The sequence below is a fragment of the Mastigoproctus giganteus genome, chromosome 3 (assembly GCF_048544385.1).
Source record: "Mastigoproctus giganteus isolate SK-2022 chromosome 3, ASM4854438v1, whole genome shotgun sequence".
In the NCBI taxonomy this organism is placed as follows: domain Eukaryota; kingdom Metazoa; phylum Arthropoda; class Arachnida; order Uropygi; family Thelyphonidae; genus Mastigoproctus; species Mastigoproctus giganteus.
The window spans coordinates 57,233,942-57,248,770 of record NC_143577.1 but is presented as its reverse complement, the minus strand read 5'-3'; the positions used below and the strand labels follow the sequence as shown (position 1 = coordinate 57,248,770).

Below are 14,829 nucleotides of genomic sequence, written 5' to 3'. Positions count from 1 at the left end.
CCCTTTCCCTTACGTAAAGGTCCGATCTGGTTTGTCCTGCTCTTCTTGGCATTTATATATGTGAAGAATTCTTTATCCCCCCTCTTTGCTCTGTTTGCTAGTGATTTCTCATAAACTGCCTTTGCCTGTCGAACCTTTTCTGTGGCTCTATTACACATCACCTTGTAGCTGTTATAGGCTTCAGTACTTTTTATTGCTCTGTAACTTTTCCATGCCACCTTTTTCTGCTCAAGTAATGTGGCAACTTCACTATTCATCCAACTTGGAACCCTTCTCGTGGAGTATTTTTTTTAATGGTATATACGCATTCAACGCATCTGTGATTATTGTTTTAAAAGCGTACCACAGTTCAATTGTATTCATTCTCTGTGCGATATCTACCCAGTTAATAGAGGCCATGTAGTACCTTAAGGCATCGTAATTTCCTTTTCTGAAATTAAAACCCATTCCTTTGCCTTTTACTTCTGCTACCTCTCTCGTCATCATCCACCGTAGAACTCCGTGATCACTTCCTGCTACTGGTTCCTCTACTGTCAGCCCTGTTATGTCATCTGATTCATGTGTGATGATGAGGTCTAGGATATTCTTTTCTCTAGTACTTTCCCTGACATGTTGATACAAATAACAGTCATCTAGTTGATTTAAAAATTTTGTTCCCCATGTCGAGTTTCCTTCCCATTTACTCCAATCAATTAGAGGCAAATTGAAATCACCCATAATAAGGCATTGACGCTTACTTGCCCATTCCATTTGCATGTAGAGGCTTTTGTCATAGTCTTCACAATCACCTGGTCTGTAGATTACTCCTACTCGCATTGTACCTTTGTTTCCAACTATCTCACACCATACAGACTCTATACTAGCATGTGAAATGTCTGAATCCGGGAAAGCTATCGTCGCACTCAGGCTGCTTCTGATCAGAAGCATTACCCCACCACCCCTTCTATCTACTCTATCCTTCCTAAATACATTATACAAGCCGTACTGAAACTCATCATCCCCAATTTCCGGGTGGCACCACGTCTCTGTAAGCCCTATTATGTCCGCGTTACTTGTTTTAACCAGCAGTTCGAATTCGCTCATTTTATTGACGACACTTCTAACATTACTGTATAAACAATTAAGATTTACTGTTCTTGTATATTTAACAACCCTAACACAACCCTTGAAGTTTTTTAGGCTCTCTTCCCTGATATTAGCTACCCGCTCACGTGAAACGTCTTTGGCCCCAGAACATCTAGATAATACGTCCAGTTGGGGTAACAGATAAGAACTCTTAAGGTATGTGCAAGAGTTACATTGACCAATATTATCAGATAAACGCGTGTCAGTATTACCCACATCCCCCCTAACTAGCAGTTTCCCTGAGCCTTTAAGGTATCCTCAATAATACTGACAAAAACTTTTGCACCACCTTTGTTTAAGTGTATCCCGTCTCTACAAAACAAATTCCTTCTACCTACAAGTGTGGGCCATGCTGATAGAAATTTACCCCCTAAAGCCTTGCAGATTCCTTCAAGTCTTGAGTTAATCCACAAGGCTCTTAACATATAATCCCTCCTATCGTGTCTGGGCAGAATTGCAGACACATAGACATTATAGCCTAGCTCGCGACATTTCCTCAGCATGGTCCTGTATTTTTCCAACAAATCGTCAGATCGTGTGCGTTTAATATCGTTTGTCCCCACATGAATAATAATATTTTCTTTACCCCCTTTAAAATCTGACAGTCTGTTGGTGACATCATCAATAGTTCCTCCCGGCAGACATACCCTGGTTCTGCTCCACCTATCTTTATTACAAAAAATATTCCCCGTTTCCCTGACAATGGAGTCTCCTAATAAAACAATGTCCTTTTTAACCAGAGTAGTTTGCACTTGGTTTTTCTGTTTTGAGGCTCGAATCGGGTGTGCATCACTTGGTAGATTGCTGGAGTTTTGAGTCCCTGACGAGCTCCCAGAAGCATTATTTTCGAGGGCAAGCACTCATTTTTTCAGGAACTCAAATTGTTCCATCAGTGCACCAAATTGTAATTTAAGATCGGTGCACTCCTTACATCGATCACAAAGAAAAGAATCCCCAGCTGAGGTAGGATTAGTCACCAGGTCGACCTTGGAAAACATTCCACAGGTTCCACAACGGATTAAATTCATTTGCTCTTCACAACTTTGCTCGAAGGAGAAATCATATAGAGTGGACAGCAGCCCCGGAATTGGACGTGAAGTGGATTAGTTAGATTTTTTTCCCTTTCTTCCTTTTTTCTCTCAAGTTTACCTATGTTATTTTTATTTTTTTTTTTTTATTTCCTTTTCTCTCTCTCTAGTGTACCTATGCCAATATTTCCTCTCTCGTGTGCATATATATATATATATATATATATATATTTTTTTTTTTTTTCTTAAATCGCATTCTGTTTGGAGTCAGCCACTCCAGACTGTTATCATCATCAGCCATTTTCGATCCACTGCAGGATAAAGGCCTCTCCAGCAATTTTCCAGTTCCTTCTATTTTGTGCAATGACCATCCATTTACTACCCACGAACTCGTGAATTTCATCTGTCCATCTCCGTCACTGCCTTACAGGTTTTCTTCTAGCTCTTCCTGGGTACAATTCTGTTATTTTCTTAGTCTGTCTGTCATGTCTTCGAGCTATGTGGCCTGCCCAAGTCCATTTCAGTTCTTTAGTTTTGATAAGGATGTCCTTTACTTGAGTTTGCTCCATGTGTTTCTCTTCTCATTCAATAGTCTGATTCCTAATATAATTTATTCCATTCTTTGCTATGTAGTTTTCAGCTTCTCTTCCATTCGTTTCTTGAGTGTCCAAGTTTCATTTCCATAAGTCATGGTGGGGAGTATACCCACCATGACTTATGGAAGATAATTGGTTCATTATTTTGTGTTTCAGACAAATTGGGATATTGTTCCTGAATATGTGACTATATTTCCTGAATGCTATCCATCCAAAATTTATTCTTATCTTGATTTCCAGCCACTTATCATTATTACAGCTAATGACCCCTGGTCCCCTGGGGCTTCCTGATTCTTAATTTTCTTCAACACATGTTCTACCTCATCAGGAACGATATCGGATATGTCGTATGTGTTACTAATTTATGATCCATTTTCCCCACTGCTGGCATCATTCCCTCGCTCCTGGTATAATTCTCTATAGTAGTCTTCTGCTATTTATAAGTACAGCATTACTATTCTTCAGTTTCAGTATCATTTGTCTTTCTGTATTACTCCTCAAAAGTAGAACAAGCATTAAGGGAAAACAAAGGATTTAAATCAGCAGCCATGATTTAAATACAGAAATAATACAGAAAGACAAATGATACTGAAACTGAAGAATAGCGATGGTGTACTTATAAACAGCAGAGAAGGCATAATTCAAATAGCAGAAGACTACTATAGAGAATTATACAAGGAGCAGGGGAATGATGCCAGCAGTGGGGAAGATGGATTGCAAAGTAGCAACACATACGACATACCCAATATTCTTCCTGATGAGGTAGAACATGCATTGAAGAAAATGAAGAATCAGAAAGCCCTGGGGGAAGATGAAGTTACTGCAGAGTTGTTAAAATTGGGAGAAAGAGACATAACACAAAAACTGGCAAGGCTCTTCACAAAGTGCATTAGAAAAGGTGTGACGCCCAAGCAGTGGAATAATGCAATCATAGTTTTGCAGCATAAGAAAGGAGATAAATCAGAAATTGGAAATTATAGACCAATTATCTTGCTATCCCACATCTACAAGTTGTTCACAAGGGTCATTACTAACAGATTAGAAAGAATACTTGATGAGAATCAACCGAAAGAGCAAGCTGGCTTTAGGACAGGATTCTCAACTATGGACCACCTTCACGTAATATCACAGATAATGGAGAAAGCAAATGAATATAAAACACCATTATGCCTGGCATTTGTGGATTATGAAAAGGCATTTGACTCCATACAGCATAAGGCAATGTTTCGGGCACTGGAAAGAAAAGGCATTGATACCCCATATATTATGATTTTGAAGAAAATATATGAGAATGCTACCTCCTTTATTAGACTAGACAAAGACAGTAGGAAATTTAAAATTGAGAAAGGATCTCCGAAGCTGTTTACTGCTGCCCTTGAGGAAGCTTTCAGAAGATTAGACTGGTCGCAGAAAGGAGTCAATGTGAACGGAGAGTACCTAAACCATTTACGATTTGCAGATGACATTGTGGTCGTAAGCCATGATCCCAAAGAATTAGAGGAAAATCTTAATCAGTTATGCACAGCTAGTAAGGATTTTGGACTAAAAATGAATATGGCTAAAACAAAAGTAAGGATGAACAAGTATGCCACAGAAAGGGAAATAATGATTGAAGGAGCAGTAATTAAAAAGGTTGAGTCATATACTTATCTGGGACAAGTTATTAGCTGTAATAATGATAAATGGCTGGAAGTCAAAAGAAGAATAAATTTTGGATGGATAGCATTTAGGAAATATAGTCACATACTGAAGAGCAATATCCCAGTTTGTTTGAAACGTAAAATAATGAACCAATGTATACTCCCCACCATGACTTATGGAAGTCAAACATGGGCACTCACCAAAAGAATAGAAGAGAAGCTGAGAACTACACAGTGAAGAATGGAAAGAAACTCAAGTAAAGGAAATTCTTATCAAAACTAAAGAACTAAAATGGTCTTGGGCAGGACGCATAGCTCGAAGACATGATGACAGATGGACTAAGAAAATAACAGAATGGTATGCAAGAGGAGCTAGAAGAAAACCTGGAAGATAAAGGCGGAGATGGATAGATGAAATTCATGAGTTTGTGGGTAGTAAATGGATGGCCAGTGCTCAAAACAGAAGGAACTGGAAAGTTGCTGGAGAGGCCTTCATCCTGCAGTGGATTAAAAATGGCTCATGATGATGATGATGATTACTCCTCATAGCTGCTGATCTAAGTCCTTTAGCATTAGCATTAGTAGAGGCATTTGATGCAAGAAAGCAAGCTTATGCAGCATCAGCCAAAAAAAATAAAATAAAATAAAATAAATAAATAAAAAATAACCACTTCACCCCTCTGTTCGTTCGAAATACCTGTCCAGCTGAGCCTTAAACTTATTTAGGCTATCAACTTCCACGACAAGGGATGGAAGTCTATTCCACCAACCAACCACCCGCTGGCTAAAGGCAAATTTCCTCACGTCTGATTTGAATTTATGCCCTCTCAGGTGATTATTCTGAGCAAGAGGAAGAATGCCATCAGCATTGAGCATGCTCAAACCATTCAAGGCTTTATACACCTCTATCAGATCACCTCGCCGGTGCCTAGTCTCCAGACACTGTAATTTGCAAAACTTAAGCCTTTATTCGTAAGAGCACCCCTTTGTTCCATTCACTAATCTTGTTGCCCTTCTCTGTACTCGTTCCAGCATCTCTACATCCTTCTTGAAATGAGGCCTCCAGACCTGTATACAGTACTCTAGGTGTGGTCTGACCATTGCCTTATACATGGGAATAATCACCTCCTTATCCCTGCTAGAAAAATTCCTATATATCATCGACAATACACCATGAGCTACTCTTGCAGCCCGTCTGCACTGCTCAGAAAACTATCTGCCTGCACAACCACCCCCAGGTCCCTTTCATTCTCTACCACTGTCAGTGTAGTATCACAGAGTTGATACGTTGCTTTGGGGTTGCTGTTTCCTATATGTACAGGCAGGCCTCGCTTAACGCGATTTTCAGTTACCGCGATTGGAAAAAATGATACCACTTTTTACTTTACGCGATTCAAATTTCCAGTTAACGCGATCTTTTATTTCTGATAGTTGAAAAAGATTCGAATCGCACACTAAATGTCTGACTGCCAATAAACAAGCGTTTGTCCGCTTCCCGCCTCAGTGTGCTCCATCAACTAAGTAGACGTGTTACTTGTTTGTCTCCACCTAATAAAGTCACGTGCAGACGTATTTAAAAATTCTAATTTTCTACCCCTGTTAATTATGGATAAAAGAAAGAGTGAAAAACAACGTGATTGTAATAAAAAAAAAAATGAAAAGTTATTACTTTAGCTGATAAACTTGAAGTTATTAAAAAACATGAACGTGGTGCAAACCATGCGAAAATCGTAAGAGATCTAGGATACAGTGAGTCTACCGTACGAACTATCTTGAGCCGTAAGAACGAATATAAAGAGAAAGGTAAAGTTTCATCATCTTCTTCTGTCTTACAAAATACCAGAAACAGAACTCTAATAATGATTGAAATGGAAAGTCTTTTATCAATTTGGATAGAAGATTGCAATCAAAAAAGAATTCCATTATCTAAGGACAATATTCAGAGCAAGGCTATTAACCTTTTTACTAAGCTCAAAGAAACAAAATATCAAGGGGAGACTGAAATGTTTGTTGCTAGTTCAGGGTGGTTTGGACGTTTCAAAAATCGAGCACGACTGCATAATGTTAAAGTAACAGGGGAAGCTGCTAGTGCTGATGAAGATGCTGCAGCCAAATTTCCTGCAGAATTGCAAAAAATCATTCAGGATGCTGAATACGACAATCGGCAAATATTTAATGTAGACGAAATGGGCGTATTTTGGAAACGGATGCCAACTAAAACTTATTTGGCTGCAAATGAAGCATCACAACCTGGGTATAAAGTCTCAAAAGATCGACTAACACTTTTATTAGGAGGTAACGCTGAAGGCGATTTTAAATTGAAACCCATGCTTGTGTACCGTGCACAAAATCCTAGGGCTTTAAAAGGATACAGCCATCGCACTCTTCCAGTCATTTTTCGTTCAAATAAAAAAGCATGGATGACCAAAGCCCTATTTGAAGACTGGTTTACGTCTTATTTCTGTCCAACAGTCAACTGTTGCAAGAAAAATAATCTTACTTTTAAAGCTCTGTTGCTTTTAGATAATGCACCTGGACATCCTTCTGCACTTGGTGACTTAAATGAAAATGTGAAAGTTGTTTTTTTACCGGTGAATACGACTTCGTTATTGCAACCCATGGACCAGGGGACGATTGCAACTTTCAAGGCTTACTATCTCCGCAGAACCTTTGCACAGGCACTTGAAGCTATAACAGGAGATAATGCAATTTCTGTACCAGAATTTTGGAAAAAATATAACATATGATTGGCCATTGAAAACATTCATGCAGCATGGAAAGAAGTGACAGCCAGCAATATGAGAGCAGTTTGGAAGCATCTTTTACCCCGCGCAAACGATTTTACTTGCTTCAAAGATGCAGTTCAAAAAGTTATTGAAGACATAACTAATATTGGTAATGAACTTGGTTTCAAAGGCTTGGATGCAGCTAACGTTCGAGAATCACTGAATTCGCATTTATAACAGCTAAGTGACAATGATCTCCTTCAAATAGAGCAACAGCGTGCGCACGAAGAAGCTGAAGAAAAAGAGTGTGAGCCAGATGAAAATGTTACCTCAAAGGAGATAATGGGAAAAGAACTAGGCGAAATCTTTCGTATCGCAGAGAACCTTAAACAAAAGGTAATGGATGTTGATCCTAACATCGAAAGAAGCATGTTATTTCGCCAGGGCCTAGAGAAGCTTGTTGTCGGCTATCGGAAATTGTATGATGAAAAAACAAAAGCCAAAACTGTTCAAACGACTGTGTTCAAATATTTCTGTAGCAAATAGTTAGTTTCTCCATTATATATTTTGAACAATAAACATTTAATTCTATAATTTTTATTATCTTTTACATGGCATGCAGTTAAAAAGTTATTTAAAAGGTATTATTTAAAAGTTATTTAAAATTCTTTATGGACATTCCAGAAGGTCAAGTACCAATTATAATTTTTCCTATTGGTTATGATATTCGATTAACGCTTTTCCGTTTTGCGCGATGCGCTCGCGGGACGAATTAATCGAGGCCCGCCTGTAGTACTTTACATTTGTCAATGTTAAACTTCATTTGCCACCTCTCAGCCCATCTGCTCAACCTTTCCAGATCCTGTTGCAGTAGCATAGTGTCAGTAGTGTCCTTGACAACCCTGCCAACCTTCGTATCGTCTGCAAACTTGGACATTAAGCTTGATATACCATCATCAATATCATTTATAAATACAGAAAACAATAATGGACCCAACTGAACCCTGAGGGACTCCACTAATAACATTAGTCCACGATGAGCAGTGTCCACTGATTACCACTCTGTCTTCTCCCCCTCAACCACCCCTTTATCCATAGCAGCAATTTGCCTCCAATGCCACACTGCTCCAATTTGTGCAGCAGTGTTCCATGTGCAACAGTATCAAAAGCCTTTCTAAGATCCAAGTATATAATATCAAAGTTATTCCCTGCATCCACTTCTTTTGTGACTGCATCATAGTATCCAATCAAATTGGTCAGGCAAGACTTCCCCTTAACAAAACCATGCTGTGTCTGAGCTATGACTGAAGTCTTGTCTAGATGATCCTGCAGTGCTTCTTTAACCAGTGCCTCCATTAATTTTCCAGGAACAGAAGTTAAACTAGCAGGTCTATAATTATTTGTGTTGTCCTTTGATCCTCCTTTGTGAATTGGGGTCACATTTGCACATTTCCAGTCCATGGGTACTTCCCCTGAGTCCAAGGAAGCTCTCATAATTATGGCTAAGGGTTTGCTTACTTCCTTTGCTGCCTCCTTTAATATAACTGGATAGATCCCATCCACCCCAGGTGCCTTTCTTGTATTTATTTTTAACAATTTCTCCTCCACTTTACTCTCAGTTATTACAAGATTCTCTAGCTTACTGCCAGAGTTAAATACACCTCTGGCATTCCCCTCGCTGAATAACTCCTCATGTGTGAATGTCGATGCAAAATATTCATTCAGTTTGTTAGCTACCTGAGCAGGATCATCAACAGTTGACTCATCGATATCAAGTGGACCAATCTGATTCTTCCCCTTCCTTCTAGAGTTTACATAAGTAAAGAACTCTTTGCTGTTTTTCTTTGCATTCCTTGCCAAAGATTTCTCGTAATCTGCCTTCACCTGCCTAACCTCCTTTGTAACTTGGTTACAGATCAACTTGTATCTATCACAGGCTTCTGTGTCACGTGTTAATTTGTATGTATCCCATGCATTTTTCTTCTCTGCCATATGTCTCATTAGTTCATCTGACATCCACTTAGGCCTAAACCTTGAACAATATTTCTTAGTTGGTATGTAAAGCCTAGTAGCTTCCAAGATAAGTTCTTTGAATGCTTCCCATTTTGAATTTGCTGTTGGTAACATCATCAGTTGGTCCCACTGTATAGAATTTAAATACTGTCTCAGTCCATCGGAGTCACCTTTACAAAAGCAATAACCCTTCCCTTTACCCCTAATGGTAGTTACCTCTTTGAGTAAATCCCACTTCAGCACACTGTGATAACTGCCACCTAGTGGTTCATTTACCTGCAGATTCTTAATGCATGAAGAATTATTACTGATAATCAAATCAAGAGTATTACTCCCTCTAGTTGCCTCCCGAACATGCTGATGTAGAAAACAATTATCCAATAAATCCACAAAAGCCTTGCTAGTGTGCGAGTGACCAGCCCCCAAATTCCAGTCAATATCTGGGAAATTAAAATCCCCCATTATAAGACTCTCTGATTTACTGGCCCACTCTATTTCCCCCGTACAGTTTCTTATTATACTCATCAGAGTCATTAGGCCTATAGCACACTCCTACTTTCAATTTTGATCTCCCAATGCTTATGTCACACCAAACTGACTCGACACTGCACTGTCGACTGGCTTCACTTCCTTGGATTTTATGTATTTCTTAACTAATAGCATAACCCCTCCTCCCTTCCTACCCTGTCTATCCTATCTGTAGACATTGTACTTCCCAAATTCCAGTTCTGCATTCCTTATATCTGTGTGACACCACGTCTCTGAAATCCCCACAATATCTGCCTTTGATGTTTTGAGCAATACCTCAAATATACCCTTTGTTTTCCCTTAATACAATACCCTTTGTTTTCCCTTAATGCTTGTTCTACTTTTCTTGCATTAAATATTCTTATGTCTGCTCTGAGTCTCTCTCTAATGGCTTTACATAACACTGTATACTGAATATTATCCTTGTCAGTGTTTATCTTGCTCTTCATTTGTCGTCTTCAGTTCATGACAGGTATTTCTTGACTAATTTTTTCTTCTTTGGATTTCTTTTTACCTGTAAGTTTATTGGGCTTTATCACTTTCAGAAAGTTGTAGTATTCCTCATTGATATCTTGGTCCTGAAAGAAACTTGTTTTAATTTCCAGTACATACTGCTTTTTCTCCTCTTCTATTATCTCAAAGACCTTCGTATTATTTACTCGAGGCAGTTTTTTCCCTTTCTTTTCTTACATCTATATCAAGTGTGCATCTTACCATTCTGTGATCACTTCCAACATTTACCTTGCTTGTTCATGACAGTAACATCATTCATGATATATCTTCTGTTAACTAAGGATGACGTCAATTTCACACACAGTTGTTAATCCATTTGGGCTATTCTATGTCCACTTTCTGTTCATCCTTTTCTTGAAAATGTTCATTACTGACATTCCTCGAGATTCTGCAAATTCCACAAGTCTTTCACCAATTCCAAAATTTCCTATATTTCCCCTGTCTGCACTATTCTGGCTCTTTCCAACCCTTAGCATTGAAGTCCCCCATAATGACAGTGTAGTGGGTTTTCTGCTCATCTAGAAGACTGAATTTCGGTGTACATTTCTTCAACCTCTTCATCATCATGACTCAATGTTGGTGCATAAATCATCACAACCTTTAGCTTGTACCTCTTAGAAATGCTGAGTAGTAGTCTTGACACCCTTGGTGATGTGCTTTTGAATTCCAATATGTTGTTTTTATATCTTTATGGACCAGAAAGCCAACTCCACCTTCACTCCTTTCACTGTTTCCATTGGTGTACAGCAGATTTCCACTTGATAAACTTATAAATGATTCATTTCTTCTTGTTTCAGCTAAACCAATGAAATTCCAATTCACATTTTCTAATTCCTTTTCCGGCTCTAATATCCTATCTACAACGATGAGCGATCTTATATTGAAACAGGCCAAGTTCAGTTTCCGTGCATGGAAGCCTGGTTAGACCCAGAGATTCTTAGTACCCTCTGCTTTCACTCTGATCCTCTCGCTGCCATAAGAGGGGGGGGGAGTGAAAGCCGCTGGGGACTGAGGGCCATTCTTTTCGTCTTGCACTCATTTGCCGGAGTATAGTGTATGTTCCCCCCCCCTCTTCTCCCTCACATTGTCCGGAGTGAGCCACTCTAAAACAGGAAAATGTTCTTTTATTTATTATTTTTTATTTCATAACCTGCACCACAGTTCTCTCTCTCTCTCTCTCTCTCTCTCTCTCTCTCTCTCTCTCTCTCTCTCTCTCTCTCTCTCTCTCTCTCTCTCTCTCTCTCCTTGTTTGTCCCTCTGGAATGGGCCCCCAGAGGATCCTGTCCCACCTGCTGGCAACACCAGGTGGGTCAGAGTCTCTTGAGACAGTACATGCTTTACTAGGACTAGCCCACCTTCCTGTAGTGTGGACGAGTACCCAGAATCATCTCGACAGGTGATTGATGCTTCTGGGTAGCCAAGCGGCCAGAAGAGAACACACACACACACACACACACACACACACACACACACACACACACACACACACACACACAATATACACAAGCCTACACCAACACATTCCTGCCACTTTTATAGTTGATTCTACTCTTCACAGTGACATGAGTCAGTTGAACAGACATTCTAGGTGCCACCCTTTACAAAAATACATGTCCGCATACCCAGGTCCTATTCCACCTATCCTTTCTGTACAATATATTTCCCGTCTCCCTGACAATAGAGTCAGTGACGTTATTGTCAGGGAGACGGGAAATATATTGTGCAAAACTAGCTCCTGTGGGACCAGCGCATTTTGCCCTGAAGACTGCTGCTGTGTTGCCTGATGCACAAGTGTGAGCTGTGGCAATGAGTTAGGCAGCTGAGAGCTTGATGGGTTCCCCATATTAATTCTTCAAGGGCATCTACCCTACCCTTCAAACTCCCATAGATGCCCATCAAAATGCTGAGTTGGTGCCTAATTTCTTGACACTCTGCACCTAGCACACACAAAAAACATCCTCCTTGGCTAGATCATGTCCTGTTCCAGAAAGTCTGCAAACATTTCACAAGTTGCACATTTTTTCAGGCTGTAATGCGTTGTAGGATCATCCCCTTTGGTTCTCCCCCAAGCCACAGAACTAATGCTGCTCTAAGTCTGCCACATGACTTTCATTTAAATACAATTTAATTAAGAATGAAAATTAATAAAGTTAATAAATTTAACTGATTAATTGACTATACTACACTATATTATACTATACTGAGCTAATGCAGTGATAGGTATTATATCTAGTTTTATGTTATACCCTCTTTCATCAAGTTTAAGATATATACTATACTGTAACAACGAATAAAAAAACCTTCCCTTTACCCCCGAAGGTTGTTGCATCTATAAGTAAATCCCACACGTTCCAAAAGCTAATAAAAATACATTTTTTTAATAACTATCAGAAAACTTAATTTTTATTAAAAATACCAGTAACTGAACAAATGTTACAAACTGTGATAAATATAGGTCAGATAACATGCATTAATTTTTCTTCCTCTTCATCGCTGCCAAGCACAATTCTGCAACAAAGAAAAAGAGAATGGTTTCTCTGTTGCAGAATATCATCACCTTCTGCACTTTCTTCTGCAGCATCTAGATTTCGTGTATCTTCTGCTCTATTTAAAAAAAAATCAGTAATCTTTGGTTTGTCTGCTTTTGCTTGATAGATCTTTGTAAATTTCAAGGTATGGAGCTAAGTATTTTTGAAGATTCTTTTGAACTTTGTGCTCCTTTCAGTTGAAGGATCTGCATTCAAAAAATAAGATTCTAATAGCTTGGCTAAGTTTATGCCTTCCCGTATGCTTTTTAGCGTAAAATTTGGAACTTCAGAATTTTCATCTATGCTATCATCCTCTGAATTGATTTCGTTTACCTCCGATGCCATTTCCACCAAAACCGCTTTACCAGCCTCTTTTTCTACCAGTAATTCTTGAAAGTCTTCAGTAGTTAATTCATCAAAACCTTTCCCTCCTACCGACTTAGCAAATTCTACTATCGCACCAATTCAGTTTTCGGCCGGTCCAACCATATTTCCTGAATGAACTGACTCTGGCCACACATTTTTCCACCGTGCATTTAATGATGGTTTTACTTCTCTGAGTGATAAAGCTATGATTCCAATACAGTCCACAATTGAAAAATGTTTCCATGCCTCCAACATTTCAAGATTTGAAATCAATTTTTTCTAAAATCCATTGTAACAATTTTCTGATTTAGTGAGTTTTAGAGGTAGATATAATGCCTTGATCTAATGGCTGAATTGAAAAGTTGTATTAGGTGGTAGGAACATTACTTCGACATTTGGATGGCCTGGCATGTTACCCAAACTTTGACATCTAGATTTTTCCACTTTAAACAGTTTTCCACAGTTGGCCCAAAACAATTTAGAAACCATTCTTTAAATAAATCAGCAGTTACCCAAGCTTTTTTATTTGCTTTCCAACGTACCGATAATGCATTTTTATTTACACCTTTCGTTGAATGAGATTTAGGGGATATATAAACTAGCATAGGTTTTATCATGTAATATCCTGATGCATTACTGCGCATAAGTAACGTTACACAATCTGTTAATGCCTTAAAACCTGGTGCAGTTTTCTTTTTTTTTTTGAAATAAACATTTTGTTGGGCATTTTTTTTCCACCAAAGATCTGTCTCATTGGCACTGAAAACCTGATGTGGCGTGTATCTGTGCTCTTCAATAATTTTTGAAATTCCTCTGCATACTTCTTGGCAGCTTCATTATCAACCGATTCACTTTCCCCTTGAATTCTTATGTTATTTAATGAGAAGTGGTTTTTAAATTGCTCAAACCAACCTTTACTAGGCATATTATTCAGTGGAAATAAACAGACGCTTCTCCATTTTCTTTTAAATGGTTATAAATTTTTAGTGTCTTTTGTTTAATTACATTGCTGTCGAATGGGATCTGTTTTTTTACTGCTATCGTCAATCCAAATACTGAGTGCTTTTTTAATGTTCTCAATTACTGATGATCGGGAACAAGTTGTCATATTTGCGGAAGTAAAAGATCCTGTAGCCACAGCAGTTCTAATTTTTTCTGTTCATTTTCCTTTATGGTCCAGACTGTTACTTCATTTAAATTTAAACTTAAACTTTTGCAATGTATACCTTTTCCCCCTTTTTAAGACGATCCAAAATTTGGATTTTTGATTCTAGACAAATAAAGTTTCTTTTGAGAGGTGCTCTTTTACTTTCCTTAGGCATAATTTGGGGCTGCAATGTAATTCACAACAAAGAAATTACTCCAATATGGTTCTTAAGAACAAAGTTTAGTAATATATACCCAGAAAATAAGGGGCTTAGAGGGGAACAGGTATCCTGTATGTTATCAGACACTCAGCCTAAAACACTGATGGATCCAATATCTCTCTATTACAGAAGATTTAGGAGAAGTCCGGTTGGCCTGCCTCCCTAAAATCCACTCATGCACACCTTCGATGGTAAGCCCTGTTACGTCACTTAGGTGGCAATGAACGTGTAGAGTGGTTCTCTTCAAGACGACTGGTCAGCGTGAAGAGGAAAAGACCAAACCCTCCAGCACATGAAAGCACAACAATACAAATGGCCCTCAGTCCCCAGCAGCTTTCACTCTCCCTCTTACGGCAGCGAGAGGATCAGAGTGGAAGCAGAGGGTGCTAAGAATCTCTG

General features: G+C 38.8%; 1 protein-coding gene across 3 annotated transcripts in view; it reads right to left on the bottom strand.

The window, feature by feature from the left end:
* The window catches only part of larp (La related protein), a 467,832-nt gene that overhangs the window by 289,954 nt on the left and 163,049 nt on the right, over positions 1-14,829 (bottom strand). The window lies entirely within an intron of this gene.